At 48.8% G+C, this 26,298-nt stretch overlaps 1 protein-coding gene across 3 annotated transcripts in view; it reads left to right on the forward strand.

The window, feature by feature from the left end:
- Nucleotides 1-26,298, forward strand: part of ZNF536 (zinc finger protein 536) — a 421,493-nt gene that overhangs the window by 39,422 nt on the left and 355,773 nt on the right. For all 3 annotated transcript variants that reach the window (XM_027619610.2, XM_027619609.2, XM_027619611.2), the window contains exon 2: nt 13,525-13,594. The gene's annotated coding sequence lies outside the window, so the exon portion shown is untranslated. The remainder of the gene's footprint in view (nt 1-13,524; nt 13,595-26,298) is intronic.

Genomic DNA, 26,298 nt, shown 5'->3' on the forward strand with positions numbered 1-26,298 from the left:
GCTCCGTGTGGCTCTAGAAGGGAAATCCAAGGCAATCCTGGTTCTAGCTGGTTCCAGCCTTCACAGACAGTTCTGTTTCTTTTTCCACGGTTGTTACCAGCTTTTTTTGTTTCCATTTGTAATTACCTTCATATTGATCTGCGCTAAGTCATCACATCAGACCCAAAGAGTCAAATGATTTGAAGATATCTATTTTAATGGACGAATTCATCGAAGCCGATAGATAGGTACGCACACCCATGCACACACTCGTTTGGCCGCACTTGTTGACATTTCCAGGGACTGCATATTTGATTTGGTGACACCCAGGCATGTAAGCACAAGACCCAACTGCCTACCTACTCCACATGGACACCGGTCTCTAGATGGGGGCTCTGAGCGTGCCTTTGTAGCCTCCCAACCCCAGAAATATATACTTAAGTTACACTGAGTTGAGTAATTATAATGAAATTGCCTATAGCATGAGCTGGAGAATACTCAAGATGTCTGTCATCCTTCTATTACCTCAGGTAAATAACTGATTGACCTTTTTGGGGCTCTGATACTTTACTAATCAGAACCTGAAATCTGTATAACAACACTTCATTTACTTGATAGACAAAAGAACAATTGCACTTGAAGTAATGTGATTTCTAAATAGACACTGCCTGTCAAAAATAAATGCATTAGAAGTAAAATGTAGCTCAAGGAGACAATTAGCAAACAGAGGTGACACCGTAAACAGGTGCACCCATTATTCGCAAAGCTTGTGGCAATATATTCGCGTCTTTTGGAGTGATGGAAGATCATGTGACGGTTTGGTGAATTATCTCTCAGTATCATCTGACTGATGCAGCCGTTGCTGTTGCAGAACATTTAAAAATGCATCTCACAAATTACATGGTAGCTGGGAAAAATGCAGGTTTTTTTTTTTTTTTTTTTTTAAGAACAATGCTTTTCTAAAGCAATGCGCTAGCATACGTAATTTTTCATTTGAAAGGATGGAGACCGTTTCATTATGCTGGGTATACAGTCGGTTAAGGTTGTGCAAATTCATTACAATGTTTGTTAATGTATAAAACATTTTCCATTCTGGTTTTAGTGACTTTGGATTTTTTTTTTTTTTTATAATGTGCTGTTTCTGAAACATCTGCCATCCCTTGTTACCTGTGGGTAGAGGAGGGAGAATGTACTCTTTCTAAGAAGGTTTATAAAATCTCTACCAAAATGGAAAATCTTGGAAGGTGAAAGGGAAAGGACTTTTTTTTTTTTTTTCCTTTTCTGTCAGCTGTTAGGTTTGAATTTTCTGGAGCAGGAACTTGACTTTGAGACAAACGGGGGGACCTGTTTTTGGCTGCTAAACAGGCCGGGCTAGGAAAAGACCAGGCTTTCTTGGGGCCTCTCTGTCCCCCTGTGTTTGTATGCCCTGCAATGGGTTCTGCCCTCAGAGTGCATGTTCCTGAAGATGTTTCCTATTATTTTTCATCTGTCATCTTTGCTTTTTTTTTTCTCTTTTTCTTTCTTTCTTTCTTTCTTTCTTTTTTTTTTTTTTTTTTTGCTGTAGAATGAGGAATACTTGAGGGACCCATGGTTTTGGCAGTTACTATTGCTTCTTGTTAAGAATCACAGGAAGATAGTGTGAAATATTTTTACTTGGCCTATAACTCAGTCCACTCTTGACTCTTCCTGGCCTTCTCCAGAATAGCTGGAGAGCCAAACTTACTATGGATTTAGAGGTGACCGTTCAGAAGGACAGTAGCATTTTGATGGCGCCCTATGCCCAGAGAGAGAAATGAAGACAACACCACAGCCTCTGGAATATTCCCAGCCCTGTCCACATTTCTGCTGGGGAGGCGGCTCGTGTCCACTTTGTACCCCTGTCTGGTGCCTCATCTGTCCTGGTACTTTCTGAGGCATTGGGGTTTCTCTGTTTTAGACGGGAGAACCAGGGATGGGGCTTTGTAGGGATATCCAGCCTGAGAAGTGGAAGTAGTTTGGGGAGATCCTTTCCCTTGCCATGGAGGAGATGTATCCTGAGAAATGGGTGCAGGCCTGGCTGACCTGGAATCTGCTCTGGAGCCACATGGCAGGTCAGTTTGTGAAGTGAATCGACAAGAACAAGGAACACGTGCACAGAAGTAAGGAAGAGGCTGAGTGGGGTCTCCAGCCATCCGATCTGCGCCAAGTTCAAGCATACTTCCTGAAGAAGGAGTAAACTCTCTGGGAGGAGTTTGGACATTGAGTCGTCAGAGAAGTCGTGGCCAGAAGGCTTCCACAGGAGTCCTTGTCTCTAAACACTAGAGAGATTTCCTGATCTGCAGGAGTGGAAATACTCTGGCTCAGGGAGAGGGGCTCCCGAGGATTCTTTAAAGCTGTTCCTTCCCTGTTACCTGTACTCTTTTTAAACCAACAGACTTGTTTTTTAGAGTAGTTTTAGATATGCAGAAAAACTGAGTGGAAAGTACAGTTCCCATATCCCCCCACCTTTATTTCCCCCTGTTATTGACGTTTATGTTAGCGCAGTATATTTGTTCTAATTGATGGGCCTACATTCATACGTTATTATTAACTAAAGTCCACCGTTTACATTGAAAGATCACTTTTGGTGTTGTACGTTCTCTGGGTCTGGGCAAATGTATAATGACATGTACCCACCACTACAGTTTCGCACCGAATAGTTTCACTGTTCTAAAAATCCCCTGTGCTCCCCCTATCTGTCCCCCCTCCCCCTCGCCTCTTGGCAACCACAGATTTTTTTTTACTGTCTCCTTTGTTTTGCCTTTTCTAGAATGTCACAGAGTTGGAATCGTACAGGATGTAGTCTTTTAAGATTGGCTTCTTTCACTTAGTAATATGTATTTATGGCTCTGTCATGTCATTTCATGGCTCGATAGCTCATTTCTTTCTATTGTTGAGTACTATTTCATTGTCTGGAGGTGCCACAGTTTATCCATTCCGTTATGGAGAGACATCTTGGTTGCTTCCATGTTTTGGCAGTCACGAATAAAGCTGCTATAAACATGTGTGTGCCGGTTTTTGTGTGGATGGAAGTTTTCACCTCTTCTGGGTAAAGACCAAGGAGCACGATTGTTGGTTTGGATGGAAAGAGCGTGTTTAGTTTTGTAAGGAGCTGCCAAACTGTCTTCCGAAGTGGCTGTACCATTTTGCATTCCTACCAGCCACGAATGAGAGTTCCTGTTGTTCCGTGGCTTTGCCAGCATTTGGTGTCATGTTTTGGATTTCAGTCATTTTAATAGGTGTGTAGTGGTATCTCATTATTGCTTACATTTGCATTCCCTTAATGCCACACAATGTCGAGCATCTTCTCGTGTGCTTATTTGCCATCTGTAGATCTCCTTTGGTGAGGCATCTAGACTTTTTGCCCCTTTTTAATTGGGTTGTTTGTTTCTTATTGTTGAGTTTTAAGAGTTCTTTGTATATTTTGGACACCGGTCCTTTATCAGATATGTCTTTAGCTAAGATTTTCTCCCACCATGTGCCTTATCTTTTTCTTCTTTTAATGCTTTCCCTTTGTAATACATGTGTAATACTCAGCCACCTTGGCCGGTGGCCTCTATTCTCATATGGCCAAGTGGTGTCTACTTATATTTGAGACCTGAGGTTTTAGGACATGTGAAGTCAGAGATACACATGCAGTGTGTTCTCAGCTGTGTTTATAAACATACACATATATGCATGTACACACACAGAGAAGAATAGGAAGGAATGCACCAAAATATCAAAGCACTCGCACCAGCTGATAGAACTATGGATTGTTGTTATTTTCTTCTTTGTAATAATATCTCGTACGTTCCAGATTTTCCAGAATTGAGCATATTATTACTTTCATAATCAACTGTGTACGGGTAAAAGTGAATGAACTGAAAAAAGCAACACCTGTAGAGGAGATCCTGTAGTGGTTCAGTTAAAACTTGGACAACTTTCACTTTGACTTCAGTGACTATCTCTGGATCCCACATGTCGAGTGATATTGATAAGAATATAGTTTCTCTAACAACCTGCTTCAGAAAACAAGTGACTTATGACTAAATTTGGCTGTCAAAATGGCCCCCTGTTTTGCTTAGCCCTCACTGGGCGCTATATGAGATAAATATAGTGCAAGCTACTAATGCAAACCATGCATACAGCTTTAAATTTCTGGTAGCCACATTAAAAAGGGTTACAAAGGCACAGGTGAAATTGACTTTAAGATGTATTTTTAGCGTATCCAGAATATTATCATGTCAACAGGTAAAAAGTATCAAGAATATAAATGAAACAGGGGCGCCTGGGTGGCTCAGTCCGTTAAGCGGCTGGCTGCCTTCAGCTCAGGTCATGATCCCAGGGTCCTGGGATCAAGCCCCGCATCGGGCTCTCTGCTCATCGGAGAGCCTGCTTCTCCCTCTCCCTCTGCCTGCCACTCTGCCTACTTGTGCTCTCTCTCTCTATCAAATAAATAAATAAAATATTTTAAAAAAAGAATATAAATGAAACATTTACACTCTTCCGAATATGCTGTGTACTTTAAGCCTGCAGCTCATCTCAATCTGGACTGGCACTTTGCAAGGCTCAGTAGCCACATGGGGTCAGTGCCTATCACACTGGACAGAGCAGCTTTGTGTGGTGGCTGAATAATTCAGCAATGTTTGCCAAGCAGAGTACCTGAATGGCAACATTACCTGCACTAAGTATAGATTAAAGAGAAAACGGGCACTTTGTGCTTTCCAATTATTTCCCATTTCTTTTTCAAGATAAACTATTTCATAGACAACTTATGATTTGATGATGATATGAAGTCTCTTCTGTAGGGGGATAAATATTTTTAATTCAGGTGCTAATAAAATATATTCAAAAGCATTTGCAGTTTGAGGGATTTTTTTTTTCTTTTTTGCATTATTCCTTCTTTGGGGGCCAGGGTGGTCTCAGATGTGCCATCCCATGGAGTCTTGGGTTCATCTGGGATCTGCATTGCCCTGGATGGGGTGAGACATCGGGGGAGGCTGCCAGGCCTTGGCTGTCAGAGAAAACAGCCTCTGGGCAGGGCTGGGGTGCCCCTCCTGGACTTGTGCCCAGTGACACAGGTCTTGAACCTTGTGGGAGACATGCGCATCTGGTCTGTGCTTCTTACCCTAACCATCTTGGGATGAGGTGTGGGACCCCATGTGCAGAAAGGTGTTCTTGAGGACACAGACATGGAGGCTGTTGGATGTCTCTGATCAGTGGGCACTGGGCGAGCATGGCTGCCTCAGAGACCAGGCTCTGCAAGGCTCTGTGGTGGGAGGTGTTGCCCGGTGTTGGGGAACACTGCACGCACCATCGAATCAGCCTGTCTGGATTCAGACCCTGGCTCCCCCACTTACCTACTCTTTACCTTGGGCCAGTTCCTGCATGGCTGGTGCCTCAGTTTCCCATCAGTAAATGAACACGATGACAGCAGTGTCCTCCCTGGGTTGTTGGGAGAGTGGGGTGAGACAATGTGGGTCAGGATGTAGGGCTCTGGTTGGCACGCGGTAAGGGCTCAGTAGATGTGAGCTGGCACTCTTCCTGAGTTCAGGAGTGGTTAGGTCAACGAACAGATCCCTTCAGAAGTGGGGCATGTGTGCGTGCATAAACTCTGGCTGTTTCTTGAGTCGTATGTCTTTAGTGGCTCATGTCCTCCTGTCTCCATCCTGCACCCACAGCGTGGACTGAGTGACCAGCGCAAATAGTTTCTCTCTGCCTTCACTTTCCCTCCACCTTCACTTTCCCTCTCTTCTTTTCTCCTTCTCAGGGCTGTTTTGACTATGAATTAATTGTAGGTTGGGGGACTTGCAAGCAAAAATCAAAGCCAATAAACTTCAAAAGGACGGGGGGGGGGCACCAGGGCCACCGGGGGCGGGCCAGGGCCGACCGGGGGTCGACTGGCGCTCTTGCGGCTTTGGGGTGGGGTGGGGTGGGGACTTTCCATGTGTCTTCAAAGGGGACACCAAGTGTTTCAGATTGTCACTTAAAAGCTCCTATGCAAAACTTTGGAAATCTGGGTGAGAGGCAACGGGTTCCAAAACAGCTATTTCTCTCCTTTGCCAGCAAGCATGAGCCCAGTGGAACGTAGAGTTAAACTTGGAATTTCTTGGCAAGGGTTAATAATCAATGTAGATCTCCTAACAAAGGAGATGCTGCCTTATTATACTGGGAAAGTTTTTTTTCTTAACTGTCAGTGAAGCAGTACTAATTATTACTCCAGTGTAAATGAGGTCATTTCCTATTAAGAGAACAAAATGCTTAGCCTCGCCTTGCCAATTCATACCAACTATTTTTCACACATACTCAGCTTTTTAGTTTTTTTTTAATTTTGATAAAATCCATTCATTTGTATTAGAAAAGTGTAAACCATCGCAATAATAGTTGCCCATGATTACCCAGATGAGCTTTTGTAATGTGTGGGTTGTTTGAATACCATGTGTTAGCTATGGAACAATTAGGCAGCTGAATGGATCTTTAAAACAATCAGATACTTTTATCTCACTGAAAAAATACATTCCTTGGATGTGTACTGTTAAACCGTAAATTCCGGGCAACATTAAACTCACGTCACGAGAAGAACTTTCGGATATATGTTGATCAAGGACAAAAAGACATCCAAATATCTTGCCTTCATGTTTTCATTTTTTTATGCAAGCAAAAAGATTTAAGGAATATTGTAGCAAACAAAGGGTAATTGTTTTAGCCCAGATGTTGCTTTTGCACAACAAGCAGGTTACAATGTTCCCACAGAGCTGATGAGCCCAATCAGGGAAATGATTAAAAATTGATTTTGTCCCTGTAATTACAGTATGTAAACTACTTAGCTTGGATTGCAAAGGAAGTGATTTTCTAATTACGTATATACTCTGGTGTCTAATGATTGGTTTTTTGAAGTAATGAAGAGAGAGCACTAACGACTCCTTGGTGTTCTGTTGTTTAAGAAAGACCATCTTTAGAGTAAGCAGCAACAGACAAAGAGTTTAAATTGAATTTTCAACACTGTTAATGTGCACATGGATTTGTTTATTAAAGAGACAGGGAAGTAATTTGATTGGCTCTGAGCATCTTGGCTTTTTTTCATGCTAAAGCATGTAAAAATACATGCACCGGGGCGCAGGCTGACGGGAAGAAGCCTCCCCGCTCCTCTTCTATCATCCCAGCGCCTGGGCTGATACCACGGGGTCTCAGGTTCCTGCGAGCATCTGATGGCTGTGTATCCTGAAAGCATTTAGATCGAACAGGTATCAGATAGCTTCTGCATCAAAGTTACCTCTGTTTTAAAGTGAAAGAAGAGGCTTCCCTGGGAAGCATGTCTGGGCATCCCAACGCACTCTGTGTTACAGTATTTGTAGCATCCTATGTGACAAATAGCCCGAATCCTATGACGTGGGGCTCTGCAACGGGGCGGCACCTGCCACCCCCCATATGCGCGTGCCACACGCGTGCTGCACACACTCACATGGGTGCTAGTCCTGTGTCTGCAGGCCTGGCTGCAGTGGGTCAGTGGTGGGAGCCCCGGGGGCGGGCTGACGGGGATGGAGGAAAGAGCTAGCGGAGTCCCGAGTGCTGCTTCTCCGCCTTGAGACACTTTGTGGCTGATGAGTAATAGCTCCTCAAGCACCTGTTCTGGCAGAAGTTAGAAGGGGGAGACCGTTTCTCAGCGGGCACAATGTGCCCTCCAGGAAGGGGGCAGTGGCTCCAAGGGGACCCCGAGAGTGTGGTGGGGCCAAGGGATCAGGAGACGCCTGCCTTTGGGAAGACTGATCATTACTCACAGTTCCTAAGGGGAGGGGGCACCCCACACTGCTCGGGGCTGCTCGGGGAAGAGGTAGGGCTGGCCCAGAGACAGGGAGCCGGGGGAAAACGTGAACGAGAACTTTTATGGTGCTGAGGGAAAGGCTGAGCAGGGAGGGTGAGCAGATGTGGGACTGGCTAGTTTAGATAATTTCAGCAGCCTCTGGGATAGAGGGACTGTCTCTGGTTGTCTGGTATCTGACCCGGGAGTGATTAAGGCAGGGGAGAGGGGCCCGGAGTGGGAGAGCCTGGTAGAGGAGGAAGAGGTTGGGGCATGGGCTCTGGATCAGTGGGCTTGCCTGTGAGAGATGTGCTCCCAGAGGAATCATTTGCTGTCTTTAGGAATTGGCTAGTCCTGGGAGGGCAGTCTGTGCAGGGCCGGTAAGGCCCCAGATGTCAAAGCACCAGAAACACATGGTTACTGCACAGGAGCCCGTGGGTAGGCTGGTTTGGGAGTTGGTGCTCTGTGCCACCAGAGTCCCTGGCCATGATGAGCACAGGATGACTCTGGGTCCCCCTTCCTCCTGGTGTCTACTCAGCAAGTCTCATTGGCTCTCTGTGAAGAGCATCCTGAATCTACTTGCTTCCCCCCCATCATCATGGCTCCCACCCCACGTCAAGCCAGCATCGTCTCTCACCTGGACAACTGCGGCAGCCTCCCCATTGGTCTCTTAGGGGGCTCCACTTTCAGCCCCTCTGGTCTGTTTTCCCCACAGCAGCCAGCATGGTCCTTATATAATGTAAATCATATCATGTTACTCCCTTGCTCAAAACCTGCCAATGGCTCAGAATGAAATCCAAATTTCTTACCGTGTCTGACAAGATATGCCCATCCTTTCCCATTTCCCTGCACACCATCCATGTCCTGGGCACACAGAATGTCTTGCTGCTCCTTGAATGTGCCATCTCCCTCCTACCCCAGGGCCTTTGCACTCACTATTTGTTTTGCTTATGGAGTTATTCCCCAGATTTTCACAGTGCTCACTCTCTCACTTTATTCAGGATTTTTATTTTATTTTATTTATTTCTTTTTGGTCAGATGTCACTGGTGAGAGAGGTCTCTGGTCCACCTTATCCGAAAACCATCTCTGTTCACGTCTACCGTTTTCCCTGGCTCTATTTTCTTCTTAGGGCATATTATTCACTGACATTACATTTTGCTTTTATTCATCTTTCCTTGGAAGCTGCTCACTAACACAGGAGTTCCACACAGACAGAAGCATTGCTTATCCAGGTCCCCAGAGCCTGGACGTGAGCCTGGTACCCAGGAGCCACTTGGCAGGTGACTGGCTAAATGAGACCCATTCCGCTCTTCCCTGGGGAGTGCTTCTCACCTGGACTCCTCTCCTCCTGGGACCTTGGAGGGCCAGTGGCTCTGTCACTTGGGGCCATGGTCATCCCTTGGCCCATGGTCATCTTTTCCTTGAGAGAAAGAGAGTGCGAATCACTCAGTGCTGGGGAATGGAACATCTGAGTCCATTCTGAGGAGCTGTAGGCTTGTGGCAGGGCCCCTGTCCCCTAGTGGGCCTGGAGGATGCTCAACACTGGGCTGGTAGGGGCACCAGAACCCGGTGGGGGAGTTGCGGCCCCGCGGTGGTGCATGCTGGAGAACAGGCCAGAGCCCCTCATCTGGGCATCCCTCCAGGACTGCAGGCCTCCGAGGCACTGTCCCAGGAGGACTGGGGTGTTATCTCCGGAGAGCTCCAGATGCGTGTCCTGCTGGCCACACCCTTCTCCGGCGGAGTGCCGAGGGAGTCCAGCTGGCCCTCTCACCCGGCAGAATCCTTTCCCGACGCTTTCCTGGAAGCCAAGCAGTTTGTCTGGTTCCCATCTGCCCCACACTGCCCAGAGCCCTCAGCCGACTGCCCGACTCTGGCCGCGGGGCCTCCGAGTGAGAGTGAGCCCTGGGAGGGCCGGCCCTCAGTCTGTTGGTCTGTCCGGTCTGTCCAGTCTGTGCTCCAGGGCCTGCGTGGAGCCAGGCGCCGACCTGGGGAGGGGGACTGAACCAGCTCTTCCTTCTTTCCTTCCATCCTCCATTGCTTCCCCTTCCTTCCGTAGGAGCCGGCACCTTCCCTCCTCCCCCTCCCCCCTTGTTCCCCCCTCCCCCCTCCCTCCCTTCCATCTATTCATCTTTCCTTCTGAGCTCCCCACCTTCATCTGTCTTCCCTCCTTCTGTCTCCATCCTTCCATCCCTGCTTCCTTTTCCCCCTCCCTGCACCCACCCAACAGTTACTGAGCTCCAGCCCTCTGCCAGAGGTTAGGGACTAGGAGGTGAATGGGACACAGCCTTTTCCCCGAGAGCTGGGAAGGGACACAGGGCCTGCCCTCGGCATGGTGCTTGGCAGGCCCTTAGTAAATGATAACTCGTTACTACGATGGCCTTCTGGTGGCCCTAGTGTTGAGTGGGAGACAAGCATGTAATGACCATGGTAAGGCAACATGTTGTCCTAGAGGAAGGGTCATTACATCAAACCCAAGGGCCTCAGCCATGGTGGGGTTGCCACATCTCTGCTCATCTCTTAGCTCTCCAGGCACCTTCCCTTTCAGCACCCGTGGGCCCAAGTCTGGGAGGCTGGGCTTCTGCCCCGTGAAGGTTATCAGAGCTTCCGCGTCTCCCCTGGGAGGACTTGGGAGGGAGAGGTGGGCCCCCATCCCTTTGTGAGGGGTCCATGCGGCCTCCTCCTCCCAGCGTTAGCTCAGGGAACAGGCTGGGCCTCTGAGTGGGCACTGCTTTGCCTGCAGAATTCACAGGGATGGGGATGCAGTGCAGGCCCACTGTGGGCCTGGCCCGAGCTGCCTGGCCCCCTTCCACTTTCTTCTGTTGTCTGGGCTCTTCCTGTCTTCCTGTCCTCCCCACTCCTCTTGAAAGTCTCTCAGAGCTCTCCACGGCCTCCCTTCCCTTGTGCTGTTCGAAGAGGCCTTGGATGTGCCCTAGGTTATAAGAGACCCCTCCCCAACATCCTGTCTTCCCTGTCCTCTCTCCCCCTTCTCCAAGTTGTGGCCCCCCGGCACATCTTCCTAGAACCTGCACTCCTCTCGTGTCGGGCTCTCTGAACCTTTGCCCTCCCCCGCCTCCATCTCTGTCTCCACTGAGGCCCCGCTGCACCGGCTTAAGGACTCAGCTGTCATGCTGGAGCCCCAGCCTCTGACACGCCTCTAGGCCCACATGGTGGCTTGCACACTCTTCCCACAACGGTAGCTTCTGTACCGCCTGGCAGACCTGCTTGCCCCTGGCCTGCCCCGGGGCCTGGCCCACGGTCGGTGTGAGTCACTGAATGAGCAGGTGTGAGCTCACTTTCAGGTGCCGGTGGCCGAGGGTGACCCCATGTGCACCTTCCCTGTGTTTGACGGGACGGTCGGGGGTTATCACTTTCCAGTAGGGGGGATTCCAGGCACTGAAACTTGTCCATGGAGGGGATTCCTTTGGTGGGACGGCTGCTGCCCACCTTGGCCTTGGCCGCATGCCGTGCTTTTTGCTGCCTTTGTGATCTGCCCTGTCCCACCGTTCCCTGGATCTGGTGGTAGCTGCACCCCACTGGGCCTGTGGGCACTGTCTCCTGGGTGGCCCCCCTCCTCCGTCCCCTCAGTGCGGGGTCCATGTGGGAGGCAGGGGCGAGGGGAGACCTCCCATCAGGGACCTGTTTCTGGTTATGTCACAGCATTTTCTCTAAATGCAAGTTAATACTTGCATCAGGATAGCTGTTTCTCTCGTTGAGTGAGACAGAATTATTGGGCTGGTGTTTTCCTTCCTCCCCACCCACATCGAGAGCATCAGTGGTCTGATGTGCTCTCCTTTGCCCGCTTGCAGTGGCTGTAACGACATCGGACCGTGGGAGCCCCTCTAGATGGTTCAAAAAGGTACCAGTGGCACTGACTCGATTTCCTTTCCCGAGATTCCAGCATGGCCTCTGAACACCTGCTCTGCTGCTATCCCAGCAGGAAGCTTTTTGGGCTAACCTGGCCCAGGCGGGCCAGCCCCCTTTGGCTAACCTCCCCCATCATTCAGGAGAGCCCTTACAAGGGCACAGCTCCCAATGCAGCCATGGAGCTTGCGCTGGGGCGATGACTGATTCAGGGCATAGGAGCTCCCATCACGGCCCCAAGGGCAGACGGCTGGTGCCGGTGATGTTCTTCCATGGTGTGAAGCCAGTGGTCAAGTGGGCACGGGACACCCCAAGTGAAGTCTCCCTGTGTTCTCCCTGTCACTGGAATCCACAAAACTTCTAAGGGAACATCCCCTGGAGAATGGTCCTAGAATTTTGCAAGCCGTGAGGTTGAGTCTGTCCCCCACTTCCTGCAACCCCCTCCCTGAAAGTAAAGAGTCTTGTGAGCAAAGGCAAGTCTTCGCAGAGCCAGCCGGGTGCTGGGGACTGCTCTGCCCATCCCTGGGACAGACCGGAGAAAGCACAGCATCGAGCATTTGTTTTTCCTATCTCTGTAGATTTTAATGTTGAATGATACAGAAAAAACAGAATGCAGAAGATAATCTGATCAGGGAGAGGGAAGGAGGGGGAGAGAGAGACTTACGATTTCTTACCTTGTTGCAGATGGTTGAGATGTAAACTTTTGCTTTAGGTCTCAAGATAGGCAGGTAGAAGTTAGTTTACAAACAGAGTCCCTGTGACACTTTGAGGAAACACTTTCAGCACTCAGTCAGCCAACGTGATTTTGGTTGCCAGAAATCAATGTTGGACAGAGTGTTGTGTGCCAGTAGCTTATGTCCACATTTCGTCATCGTGGGCTGGGGCTGCCGCCACGACCTCCCCAAGCGCGTCTTCTGGTTTCCCATTCATAGACATGCCCTCGAGCCCCTTCTGGGATTCCACTTCTGTGATACCAGAATGTACAGCTTCGGCTTCAGTCAAATGTAACTTCTCAAAAGGGAACTTTTGCTTGCCCTGTAAAATTCCCTTCTGGAGATTAGATTCCAAATTGTACTGAGCCTGGAGAGGCTGGGCCCAGGGAGTGGACTGGATATCACAGGCTGGGGCTTGGCTTGATCCCCCCAGCCTGCAGGTCTGGAGCCACTGGGGGGCAGGCATCTCGGCTTCCCCTCCAGGCCCCCATCTCGTCTGAGTGTGTCATAGTGGAGGAGCTCATCTACGGGGGGCTTACTTAAGATGGGAGAAAGCCAAATGCCTAGCTGGCTCTTGCTTTCTGGGTCTTGGTTCAGGAGGGAGGCCTGATGCCACCCAACACCCCAGAGCCTGGGTCAGTGGCTGATTCCTGGTTTGGACTCACTGCCTTGGCCACCCAACAGGTGTGGTCCATTGAAATGTGGGGGGAATTGTGGTCTCCTGAAGAGGGCTCCTCAAATCAGGGAGAAAAAAGAACTCCTGAGTACTTCCTCAGTTCCTCAACCTTTAGAATTCAAGAGAGAGCGGGAGAGAGAAAGAGAGAGACGGAGACAGAGAGAGAGAGAGAGAGAGAGAGCCAGCCATTATTTGCTTATTTGCTTATTTCTTCTGTCCCATCTGGACAAGAAATGGTTAGATGCCCCGCCCCCTTCTCTTTTTGCAGGTGGCAATTTCCCATTAAAAGGAGCTGAGCAAATTGGGTTTATTGCAGCAAAGGTCACATAGTTCCCATTTTTAAATTGCTCAATGAATTGGGGCAGTGGGGCTATTAAATATTGTTAGACTCTCGACTAGCCTGGCAAATTGTTACCTTGGATGAATGCTGTTTACCTGTCTTACTGACGTCGATATGTCCGACATGGAGACTTGCTAACAGGTCCTATTTTTGCAGTTCCTGCCCACCACGGCTTTAAGAATACCCTTCAGCCAGGAGGGAGCTCCGTTTCTTTAAGACTTGCCTGGTAAGGAACATCATTTTGTAGTTTGTTGAAGTGGTGTCTGTCTGTGAGTTTGTGGCTCGTCCAGGCTGCCCTCGCTGGGCTGTAGACCCCCCGCCCCGTGCTGGGTAAGAGCTCTCCCAGCTGCCCCCTTCTCCTCCCTGGACTGAGATGGGTTGTGGAGAGGCTTCTGGATTCAAGGTTCTCTGGGATGGAGCGCGGCTCCTGGGGCTTCTAGGTGGGATGAAGGTATGATGCGAAGACTTGCTCCGGAAGTCTCAGCATGGGGTCCCCGACGGTGCAGAGCCCTGCAAGGGTGACTTCTTTCTCTCTGTGGGACATCTGGAAGGGTCGCTGTCCCCCAGCAGGTGGAACGGGAGGTGGTGGGGTTGCTGCCCAAAGCCAGGTGGCCCCAGCCAAGCACCACCTATGGCTCTGGGGCCCTCTGTGTTTGTCATCTCAGACCCGAGACTGCAGACTCGGTAGTGAAGTGTTTTCCTGGCATCGAAGCTGATAAAAAACTTACAACACAAACGAAGGGTCAGTGCTAGTGTTTGATGCCTGCCGCTGCCTTGTCAGGGCGCCCCGAGATAGCTCCGTCAACTCAGCCTCGGATCTCATCGGCCCAGCCCCCCGCCCCCCCGACCGTGGGCCTCTGAGGTCACTACGTACCCGGGGAAATTGATAGCGGAATGATGCACTCAGAAATTAATTTTACGTTGTACTGAATATATATTTTTTTATTGTGACTTTATCTTGTTGAGAGAGCGCTTACTTCTGATTTTGTGGATATTACTGACCATGGATTACTTTTATTTTGGTTTTTACACAACAGTTATATTAGAAATTTGCTGTTTTATTCTTACCTTCTTAGTAAAAATCCTTTTATCACACAATGGGTAATTTATATCCATTACCAGGCCTTTCAATCCTTTTCAGTGAGGCTGTCAGTGCCGTTGGCACAGTAATGATTAATGTGATCTAATAATAACGTGCCATTATATTACCTTAGTAAAACATGTACCAACATCCTATTCGGATCTACCAAATTCATAGCTTCCTATAATATTTTTGTTGAAAGACAGGATTACTATTTTTCAAAGCTGATTTTTTTCCCCTTTAACATATTTAATGAAATTCACGATTCTCTGCCTTAGTAATCCAGGCATGTGATTGGGTTCGGTGGGTGAGTGTGATGTCTGTAGGTAGTGTTGTGATTTGTCAGGGAGAGGTTGGACAGTCTCAGAGACCCACGACCAGCTGTTCCTGGGTTGTTTTGCCTTGAAGAAAAAAAAAATTGCTGGGTTGCCAGTCCCTTCTGACACGTAATAAGGAAGGTGTGTTTTAGATCAAAAGGCAAAAAAGTAATTTGTCTCAAAGAGTCCTTTCTTCCTCTCCCGTTTTATCCTCTCTTCTGTCACCTGCCTTGGTCTGCTGGTGAACAGGAGGGTAGCAGAGTCAGTGGAGGAGGAAGCTTCAAGCCCCCTTTTCTGGGGTTTGCCCCCACCCTCCGTCTCTGGCTCAGCCTCTCTGCATCTGAGGCAGGGTTTCTTGGCCTCAGTGCTGTTGACATGGGCTGGGTAACTCTTTGCTACGGGGACCCTTCTGTGCACTGTCGGACGTTTAGCAGGATCCCTGGTCTTCATACACTCAGATGTCAGTTGTATACCCAACTCCCCGAAGCTGTGACAACCAAAAATGTCTTCCGAAATTACCAGCTGTCTCCTGGGAGGGTGGGCGGCGGCACAACCATCCCCAGTTGAGAACCACAGGTCCGATGTGGTAGGAACACAAGAAGATGGATTTTGGGGGAACTCACTCCAGCTGAGTGAGCTCTGAGTTGCAGAGCTTTGTGGTCCTTCTTCGGGACATCTTTGGCTTTGGGAGGGAAGATGTGGGGATGAGGGCTACACACTGCATCCTTTTCCTGGCTGAAACCCAGCCTTCTTCCTTCTTTCTCCTCCCTCCTCTGTCACAGAGCCTCGCCCCAGTGAGGGTCTGAATCTTAGCTTCTTCCACTTAAATCCCATTGTAATCACGACTGTGACTGATAACATTCCACCTTTTCAAAGGGCTTTAAAATCTGTGTCAACCAAGGATGACATTATTGTAGCACAGGCGAGATGTATTCAAACAATTACACACTCAAATCGAAGTGGGAAGGTTTGTCCTTCTATTCTGATGCTTTGTGACGTGGCTTTCACCAGCGCCTCGGCCCCTCAGCCCCCAAAACCTTTAGCAGGAAAATGCGTGGGGAGGAACAGGTTTTGCCCTTGATACCACTCAGCTCTGAAAGAGTTTGAATATTTGGGCTTCTTAGGGCTAGAGGGTAGGGGGGGAGGAGAGGTTGTTGAGCACAGGAGAGAGAGAGATCCTTGCTTTTGATTCAGAACAAAAATTACTGCTGCAACATTGGTTCGAAATATGCAATCAACTGAAATCAGGAAAAGTATTTTGAATACAGAATTTATATTGAAATACTTGAAACTTGATACGTGTGCACCCACATACATGTATATATTTAAATCAAGGAAGAGAAGATGAAAAATAAAGCTTTTGTCATAAAAATATTGCTTGTAGTATTTGCCCTCAAATGATTTCTGCCACATCAGAATACATTTTTGTACTGTTAGCATTTCCAGAGAAGACACTCTTGTTTGTTTTTACAACGGATTTTTGATGATAACAACAAATGAGGAAATGGCTCTGATTTACCTTTGTTTTAGGAGGATTTCAAATACATTGTGATGTTTGGTGCAGGAAGCATTTTGGTGACCCACCAAACCTTCTTTACTGGTTTCTGGTCTGTCTCTCCCACTACAGCATAAACCTGGTAAGAGTAGGGCCTTGTGTGTGTTCTTTGGTGTTGCTTTCCACATTCCTGAAGGAGTGTCTGATGCATAGTAGGTTCTTAATAAAACTGATGACTGGCAGGATGGATGGGTGCTTAAGTGGGTGGGTGGATGGATGGTTGGATGGATGGATAAATGGATGGATGGATGGATGGATGGATGGATGGATGGATAGATGAATGCATAGATAGGGATGGGTGGATGGAACAATGGATGGATGGAAGGATGGATGGATGGAAAGATGGAAGAATGGTTGGATGGAAGAATGGATGTATAGATGAATGCATAGATAGGGATGGATGGATGGAAGGATGGATGGATGGATGGATGGATGGATGGAAGGATGGATGGATGGATGGATAGGTAGATGGATGGGTAGATGGATAGATGGATAGGTGGATGGATGGATGGATGGATGGATGGATGGATGGATGGATGGATGGGTGGATGGTCAGGTAGATGGATGGGTGGATGGATGGGTGGATGGATGGATGAATAGTTGGGTAGATGGATGAATAGGTGGATGGATGGATGGATGGATGGATGGATGGATGGATGGATGGATTGTTTGATAAGTGGATGGGCAGATGGATAGGGTTCTATCTCAAACTTGAATCAAATCTTAGGCCTACCAATCCAAATGAAATCCCACTTTTTACCATCTCTTCATCCCTTGCCCTCTTAAACATTTTTTTTTATATCTAAATGGTCGGTTATACAAAGGCATTCTCATTAGTTCTTCTTTTCAGTTCAGTTTTTAAAATAGAAAAATATGTTTAGAACTGTGCCAGGCAATCTCTGTAAGTTGAAACAACATGGGTGCCTTGTATAAATATCTTTAGACGTCCACGAAGGCACATACAGAGAAGACCGAGACTGAACACCTGGAGACAGAGCAGGAGAAGGTGACCTCTTTCAATGTGGTGCATGGACAAGGAGTTTATGAGGCTCAGAAGACTTCCTGTCCAGATGACTAGCTGTCTGTCTCCTGGGCGAGACTCTAATTTATATTGTATTTCATGTTCTTTTAGAGGCTCTCGTGTGTCCTGTACAGATTCTCCTTGCCTGATCTCTGTGGGACTGGGCAGTGCCCTGTGGGGTCAGCCATCCCGAGGAGACAGGCTGAGGCTCTGGGCGGTGGGGATCCCAAGGCCAGACACAGTAGACACTGTCTACTGGAAACTTATTCCCAGTGATGAGGGCAAAAAGTCACCATATGCTTGACTTGTAAATTATTGCACAGTGAACATCATAGCCTCACTGGTGTAAAAGCCACACAACCAGAAGAGAGAGAAATGACCCCTAGACCTGGCAACCTATAGCAAAGGTATGGACTCTGGAACCTCAGGTCTCCTGGTTAGGACCCTGGCTTCCCTCACTCACGAGTTGCGGGACCATCTGTCAAGGGACTTAGTCTTGTGCCTCAGTTTTGTCCTCTGTAAACTGGGGAATGACAATAGTGACAACATAATAGATTACACAACTAATCCATGTAATGTGCTTAAAACAATGCCTGGCTCCAAGTAGGCGTTTGATACACGCGTGTTGCTGCTATTTATTTGCATTTTCTCTGCTTAGTCAACTTTTCCCCTCTCTCTATGTATTCAAGATTAAGGAAAGTATAGGCCATTTTCAGATAATGAGCCTTTTCCCCTCGGACTCACACCAGAGCGAGGAGCCCCCCGGCGCTGCCAGGCGTGCGGTCTTGCTGGCACCCCTGGGGCCCGTGGTGGTTAGCCAGTTCACAGAGCGTCAGAAAGGTGGTGAGTTTCCAAAGTCAGCTTCCCCTTTGTGAAGGAGTATTGTTGACACGCCACTGGGGTTTGGGATTTACTTGGTGTTCGGGGAGCGAATTCCAGGGATGGATGCCACGTGGTCATGGTGGGTGGGAACAGGCAGCTCCTGAAAAGGCAGAGGGGAGCTTCGTGATTTTTCTCTCACACCCTTTGTGAGCTGGCCTGCTTTGCGTCATGGCTCCATTTTATATTTTTCAGCGTCCACTGAAATTTAACATTTTGCTTTTGGTTTATTATGTATGCAAGGATCTGGCTGATAAGTACATGTGTAATTGTACCGTTGTAACCACTGCTAGTCAGCGACAACATATAATTAAACTCACCCTTGTAGTCATTGAACTTTTCCGTCCCTGACAGGATCCCTGACCACGCCAAGGAGGGTGTGTCTCCATGTGTGAGCCATGCACGGGCCTGTGTGGCCTCGCCTCCCCAGCCTGGCCCGCGGGGCACCCCAGTGCATCCTAGGGCATGCCCCCACATATGCACAGGCGACTTCCCTTAGACAGTGGGGTGTGGGATGGAAGGGTGGGGTTGTAGAGCCTGGGGTGCCTCTGTTTTTGTTGTCTATGCCCAGATGATGATTGGGCCCAGAGTGGGTGCTCGGTAGACTTGAATAAATAATCTTAGAGAGCCCTTCATTCTCCTCTGAGCTCTCTTTTCACATACAACATTGGTATCCTTCCCCTCATTTTCTTTTCCGGGGTGATGCTTACTGCACTGCTTTTGTACCCTAAGCCAGGGGTTGGTAAACTATGGCCTGTGGGTCATACCTGGCATACTGCCTATTTTTTCAACATGTAAAAAAACTTCTACAAATTGTAATGAAATATACATAACACTTACTATCTCTTTCTATTAAACATTTAACATTTTTCAAGTGTGCAGCTCAGGAGCATTAAGTACACTCACACTGTCGTGCAACCCTCCCCACCATCCATCCCCAGAACTTTTTCATTTACCCGAACGAATTCTGAACCCACTAAACAATAAGCCCCTCTAACTTTCTCCCTCCAGCCCCTGGAAACTACCATTCTACTTTCTGTCTCTATACATTTCTGCCTCTATAAATTTGACTATTCTAGGTATCTCACAGAGGTAGAATCATACGGTACTTTTCTTTTGTGACCGATTTACTTTGCTTAGCATAGTGTCCTCAAGGTTCATCCACAATGGGGCATGTGACAGGATTTCCTTTCTTTTTAAGGCTGAATAGTATTCCACTGTGTGTGTGTGTGTGTGTGTGTGTATACATACCACATATTATTTATCCATTCATCTGTGGACACTTGGGTTGTTTCCATGTCTTGGCTATTGTGAATAATGCTGCTATAAACATGGGCATACAAATATTTCTTTAAGACCCTGCTTTCAATTCTTCTGGATATATACCCCAAAGTGAGATTGCTGGATCATATGGTAGTTCTGTCTGTAAATTTTTTAGGCATCTCTATAGCTGCTGCACCATTTTACCTTCCCAGTGTCAGTGCACAAGGATTTCAGTTTCTCCACATCCTTCCCAACACTTGTTTTCTGAATTGTTGAGGGTCACCTTCCTAATGGGTGTGAGCTGATACGTTATTGTGGTTCTGTCTGTTTTTGTATAGCGTATGAGCTAAGAACGGCTTTTATATTTCTCAGTGATTGAAAAAAATCAAAAGAAAAACAATATCCCATGACATGTGAAAGGTAGATGAAATTCAGATTTCCACGTTCATACAGAAGATTTTCTAGGGATCCAGGCACTCTAATTCCTTTTTGGATCACCTCTGGCTGCTCCATGCTGTACTGACAGCCTGTGTAACCTGCGAAGCCTACAATATTTCTCACCTGGCCCTTTACAGAACACGTTGGCCAACGCTGTGCTGTGCTAAGACCTTGCTGGCCCTCATCTGGCTTAATCCCCTGAGCAACCCACTCTGCAGACAAAGAAACTGAAGCTCAGCAAACATAGCTAACTTGTACCAGTGCCACAGCTGAACATGGCTAAACCAGGAGGCATGTGCCTGTCCCTGTGACCCTTGCATCTCACACTCGTCACCATAAACATAGTCACTGGGAGCTTGCTCTGCATAGGGATCACTCACTAGGGTTTTCGTAAGCCCAAGGTCAAGTCCTAGTTGAAAAAAAAATGTAATTATATTAAAATGTGGTGTTGTCGTTGGGAGAAGTGGCAAATTTAGGGAGGAAACGAAGATGCGACGTGGTAGGAGGGGTCTGAGCTTTCCTTGATTTCTTATATTTGAGTGCTAAGACCTATGCTTTGTGCCACGTGGAGGGACGGGCTTTCAACTCTACTGAAGAAGGACATGGTTCCGGGATGCCTGCATGTCTACACGCACAGTATTTCCTTGGGATTAGAAGGAAATCGATAACTTCTTCTTGCATTAAAAAAAGTGAATTATTTTCCCAACCCAGAGGAAAGAAAGCCAGGGTATACAGGAGAACGTGTTGATTGATTCTTTCCTCTTCATTCTTTCGATCACATGCTGTGTGGCATGAATCCTAGCACAGAGATCTTGGGCCGGCCCCACATCTTTTCCTCCAATCGTGGAGACACCTGCTGTCCCATTTCCCAGGGCCTGTCTCGGCATCTCCTGGTCTTCTCTGGCTCAGATGGTCAGCTCTTGCTACTGAGGGGTCAGACAGTTGTCGCTCCCTGCTTCCATCCCCATCCGCCAGCATGTATGCACTTGGTACCAGGAGCCTTCTGACATTTCTCCATGCAGAGGACCAAGTGTCGACAGTGATCTGTTCTTTCTCCGTTGGAGAGGAAAGTCTTCGTTGATTTTACATATTTGTCTGCATTATGGACATAATCCGTCAGTCCAAGCTTAGGGGATGTTGGGGGTCTCCAGGGAATATTTGGCCTTGGGTCTGTCTCCAGCACGGTGGTGTGGTTCTCCTGCTCCCTTTGGGAATGCATGACATTTCCGCCCTGTCACCACTGTATTTCCAGAGTGGGCTTTGTGCAGTTGCGATGTGAAGCAAAGCGGTGTCTTCCACGAGCTCTTGGCTGTGGTTTCAGCCCAGCAGAGCTGGGCTCCTACTCTTACAGCTTTCTGGTGCAATTCATTTTGCACAAAGGAAAGCATGATAATCTGAGTTGTAGGATGATAATGTGATCGACATGTTAGCACACTGCAAGAAGGACAGCAGTGACTTTGGATTTTGAGTTTCGTCGTTAAAAATGTGCAGCGGTGCCTTATGCAAGGGGCCTGCATCTACTAGGTGCTTGGGAAGCGTCCAAGGAATGAATTGGTCTGGAATTTCCTTTGTGCCTCAGAGTGAGTGGGAGAATAGAGTGATAATGGGCTTTGGAAGTGGGGATATCTATGACTTTTGTTTGTTTGTTTCTGTTTAAAGATTAAGTTTGGGCCTTGGCCTGGTCTTGGTGTCTGGCTGCTTATTGCCCAGGAGGTGGTAGTAGGATGGTCCACAAATGCATCTGACTTGGGGTGTCCTGCCTCTTTTCGCCCTGACTGGCCTATTCTCTGGGTCACTGTGCTAACAGCTGAGCCTTTATCAAGAGTCCCTATGCTCAGCCCTGGTGGGTGAGATATGACCCCCCAAGACTGAGGAACGTGCAGCCCGGAGGGGAGGGAACTTTGCAGAGATGGAGGTGTGTGTGTGTGTGTGTGTGTGTGTGTGTGTGTGTGTGTGTGTGTGTTTGCAGGGGCAATGGTGGAGGGGTGTGTGTGTTGAATTTTCCCTACCCCAAAGACATTTTTATTTTCTTCATAGAATATTGCAAGAAGATAATCAGGTTTTCCTCATGTTCATGTGTGTGGATTGTTTCATGTCTAAAATCAGTTAATAACACAGAATGATGCTCTTATGAATGAACTGGGCTTAACAGAGTTTTTGTTCCTTAACAAAATATAAATTAAGAAAATATTGACAGTGAAAACCTAAGTTTGGTACATGCTGGAATCATCCCCAAGATTCTGTTTCTCCTCTCTAGGCCCCAATATGTGTGTCTCTAGACATGTAACATCCCCAGTATTATCAGGCAGGGTGATCTGTGGAGTCTCAGTCCACACCCAGCCTCAGGTTCCCACCTGGTTGAGGGGTGCAGGGTGGGTGTGAAGAGTTTGGACCACGTGGTGTCCATGGTTCTTTCCAAGTCTTACATAGAACCACCTAGACCAGGTGTCAGTAATATACACACAGTGCCGGGATCGAGGTTACCATGTGGCCTCTGACTCTAGGTCTGGGGGACAGGGATCCGCATGCCCGACAGGCTCCCGGGCCATGCTGCAGCTGCTCCGGGAGCATGCTGTGAGCTACCAGGGCCTACATGCTGGTTCTCTGTCCCGGCTGCTGATTAGTAGCCCCTGGGGGGTGTCTGCGACCCACCAAAGTCTGGACCCCACCCCAGAACAATCCAATCAGCCGTACAATCAGGGTGAGCTGCTGCCTTAGGCAGCACAGTGGATCTTCAGCTGGAGGGCTTGTGAAAACAGAAATCCACGTTTTCTGATAGAAGGTCTGAGGCGGGGTCCAAGAACTTGAATTTCTACCAAGTTCGAGGCGACGTCACTGCTGCCGCTCCAGGGGCTGAACTGTGTAAAGCACTGGGGTAAGGTCCTCAAGTAAGCCGATTGTCATTACACAGACCGTGAGGACGTGGGGGCCGGGGGCTCTGGGACCTGCCAACCACTCCATCCGGGGTTGAGCCTGTCCGCTCCACTCAGAGAGCTTCCTTGTCAAGGTTCACTTGCAAAAGATTTCTGGGTAGAAAAACCACGTTTGTAAATGTCTGGAGTAAAGGCAAGACGTGTAATCATGGGAAGATGACTACTGCTTCTCCAATTGAGAGGAAAACCGGGCAGGTTCCGTGCTCCACTTTGCTGCTGGGAGTGGCTCTCTTTGCCCCTGAGCCTCCCCCGTCCTGCAGTTTTTCCAGCATGTCTTCTGGCCTCTAACTGCTCACACCTGTAAGGGAGGCCCGGTGGGGCATGGCCTCAGCTTGGGGTGAAGTCTTTTTTTTTTTTTTTAAAGATTTTATTTATTTATTTGACAGAGAGAAACATAGCGAGAGAAGGAACACAAGCAGGGGGAGTGGGAGAGGGAGAAGCAGGCTTCCTGCCGAGCCTGGAGCCCGAAGCGGGGCTCGATCCCAGGACCCTGGGATCATGACCTGAGCCGAAGGCAGACGCTTAACAACTGAGCCACCCAGGCGCCCCTCGGGGTGAAGTCTTAAGCTGGGCATGCCCATTGACTGTTCCCCAAGTGCCAGGCACTGTTCCCGTTGTAAGTGCTTGATCTCATTTAGTCTTATAAGGATCCCATGAAATAAGGACCATCGTGATCTCATGTTGTGTGTGTCCCAAGTGTTTGATGAAGCCTGTGTAGACCGCAGGGGCAGCCCTCCAGACTGTAGGGACGTGAGCGTCGCTGTCGGGAAGGCCAATGGAGTGTGGAACCCAAGATTGGGCCTATCGGAGTTTTGGGAAGAGAGCAGAGCAGGGCCCCGGGCTCCGCAGGGCCGGGTGCTTGCCGCCCCGATGGGCCAGGTGACAGAGTTCAGAGCCCCTCGCTGCCTCTGGGAAGAAGTCACCAGGGTTGTCCTTCTCGGTCACAGTCCCAGGTAGCCCAGGCCTCCTGGGGACCCCGGCCAGTGAGCTTCCTCTCGGGGGAGACCCTCTTCCTTCAGCCCTTCTCTGTGCAAAAGTGTCTGCGAGGAGAGTCTGGGAGCTGGCCAGGAAAAGGAGCGGTGGATGGAAGTCTCCAGGGTTGGGATCTAGCTGCTGCTTCTAACCACAGGGTGCTGTGTGGGCCGGCCCTCCGCGAGGGTCCGCGCTGGCACCCCAGAGCCAGGGGGGCGCCCGGCACAGCAGGTGCTTGCAGAGATGTCGCCTTAGAGCTGGTTTGCTCCCCGTTCACCTCGTGTGCTTGGGGCAGAGTTGGGGGGAAGGAGGCACGCTCGGACACGCGGTCTTCCCCGCGGCCTCCGGGCCCTGTGGGGGCTGCCTGCAGGACGCTTTAGCCTTCCTTTTGTTGGCGTACCTGTGCTGGGTTCCCCGGGTGTGAACCCCGCACTTTAGAGCTGGAGTTTGGCAGTGTTTAGAGGTCCTGTGAGGCCCCCGCCAGGGTGGCCCCCACCCCCACCCCCGCCGTGGCCAGAACTGTGCTGCCTCCCTGAGCTTCAGACACGGAGACCCTCCCCACAGCATCTCCCAAGTTGCCCTGGAGCCCAGTGCAACCTCAAGCCTGAGCATCCTCCCTTGTCGGCGTTCCGTCTCCAGCCTTCAAGGAGGGGGTTCTGCAGGAAGGCCTGTTTGCAGACCCTTCTGGGACGTCACTGGGCATCTGGTTACTGACGTCTCCTGTTGGTAATTATTTCATATGCTAGTGTGCTGGGCAAAGGCACACACGGGGAAAGTTGACATCTAGCTTCACGGAATTTCTACAAAAGTCATTTTCTTAAGAGAACACGTTTGACCCCAAGCCACTTCCTTTTTGAACTTTTGAAGGTTTAATGACTGAGCTTTTATTTTTTTATTTTTGCTTTAAATTTTTTATTGTTATGTTAATCACCATACATTACATCATTAGTTTTTGATGTAGTGTTGCATGATTCATTGTTTGCATATAACACCCAGTGCTCCATTCAGTATCTGCCCTCTTTAATACCCATCACCAGGCTAACCCATCCCCCACCCCCTTCCCCTCTAGAACCCTCAGTTTGTTTTTCAGAGTCCATCGTCTCTCATGGTTTGTCTCCCCCTCCAGTTTCCCCCCCTTCATTCTTCCCCTCCTGCTATCTACTTCTTTTTTTTTCTTTTTCTTAACATATATTGCATTATTTGTTTCAGAGGTATAGATCTGTGATTCAACGGTCTTGCACAATTCACAGCGCTCACCATAGCACATACCCTCCCCAATGCCTATCACCCAGCCACCCCATCCCTCCCGCCCCACCCCCACTCCAGCAACCCTCAGTTTGTTTCCTGAGATTAAGAATTCCTCATATCAGTGAGGTCATATGATACATGTCTTTCTCTGATTGACTTATTTCGCTCAGCATAACACCCTCCAATTCCATCCACGTCATTGCAAATGGCAAGATCTCATTCCTTTTGATGGCTGCATAATATTCCATTGTGTATATATACCACCTCTTCTTCATCCATTCATCTGTCGATGGACATCTTGGCTCTTTCCACAGTTTGGCTGTTGTGGACATTGCTGCTATAAACATTGGGGTGCACGTACCCCTTCGGATCCCTACGTTTGTATCTTTGGGGTAAATACCCAGTAGTGCAATTGCTTGATCGTATGGTAGCTCTATTTTCAACTTTTTGAGGAACCTCTCTACTGTTTTCCAGAGGGGTTGCACCAGCTTGCATTCTATGACTGAGCTTTTATAAAGGTTGTTCAGTTCAGATGGCCGGCCTGTTCTGGGACGGGGCTGCATCTTGTGAGAGAGGAAAGAAAGCTTTCCCTGGGGATGTTGAGCGGGTGGGTCAGCACTCCCGTCTCTGCAGGGGAGCACCGGGCCGCCTAGGTGTCTGACACTTGGGTGTCATCTTGGGACCTGCAGCTTGGGTGGCAGCTCAGGGGAAGGAGTGGCCGCGTGCGGGGCAAAACTCTCCCAGGTGGCCCTTTCTCCAGGCTACACCAACAGTCTGATCTGTGCTTTGTTAGAATGTGGACGGACTGCCCGGGGAGCTCAGGGGTCAGGCAGTGGGAGCCTCCTGGCCTCGAGAGAGTGCCCTTTAGGAGTTGAGTTTTTCACATGACTTCCTCCCCAGCCATCCCACCGCTTCCCCTTTAGAACAGCGGCCCCATGCTGGGCACCCATTAGGAACAAAAGAAGCTTTGCCACATACTCTGAGTCAAGCCTAGGCCCTAGCTTGCTGCTGGACCAGAGGAGGCACACCCAGGGTGTCCCCCTGGGGGTCAGAAGGATACTGTTCTTCCTTTGCCCTGTCGCACAGTGCAGAGCACCAGTGCAGCCAAGGGCCCGGCCTGGCCCAGAATGTAGAGTGGGGGCTTCATGCATCAGACAGAGGTCTCATTGGTATCCGGCCAGGCTCTGTCAACCACCCACTCTTTGGTCTCTCAGACACAGATT

This window comes from Zalophus californianus, chromosome 17 (genome assembly GCF_009762305.2).
Source record: "Zalophus californianus isolate mZalCal1 chromosome 17, mZalCal1.pri.v2, whole genome shotgun sequence".
NCBI classification, from domain to species: Eukaryota; Metazoa; Chordata; class Mammalia; order Carnivora; family Otariidae; genus Zalophus; species Zalophus californianus.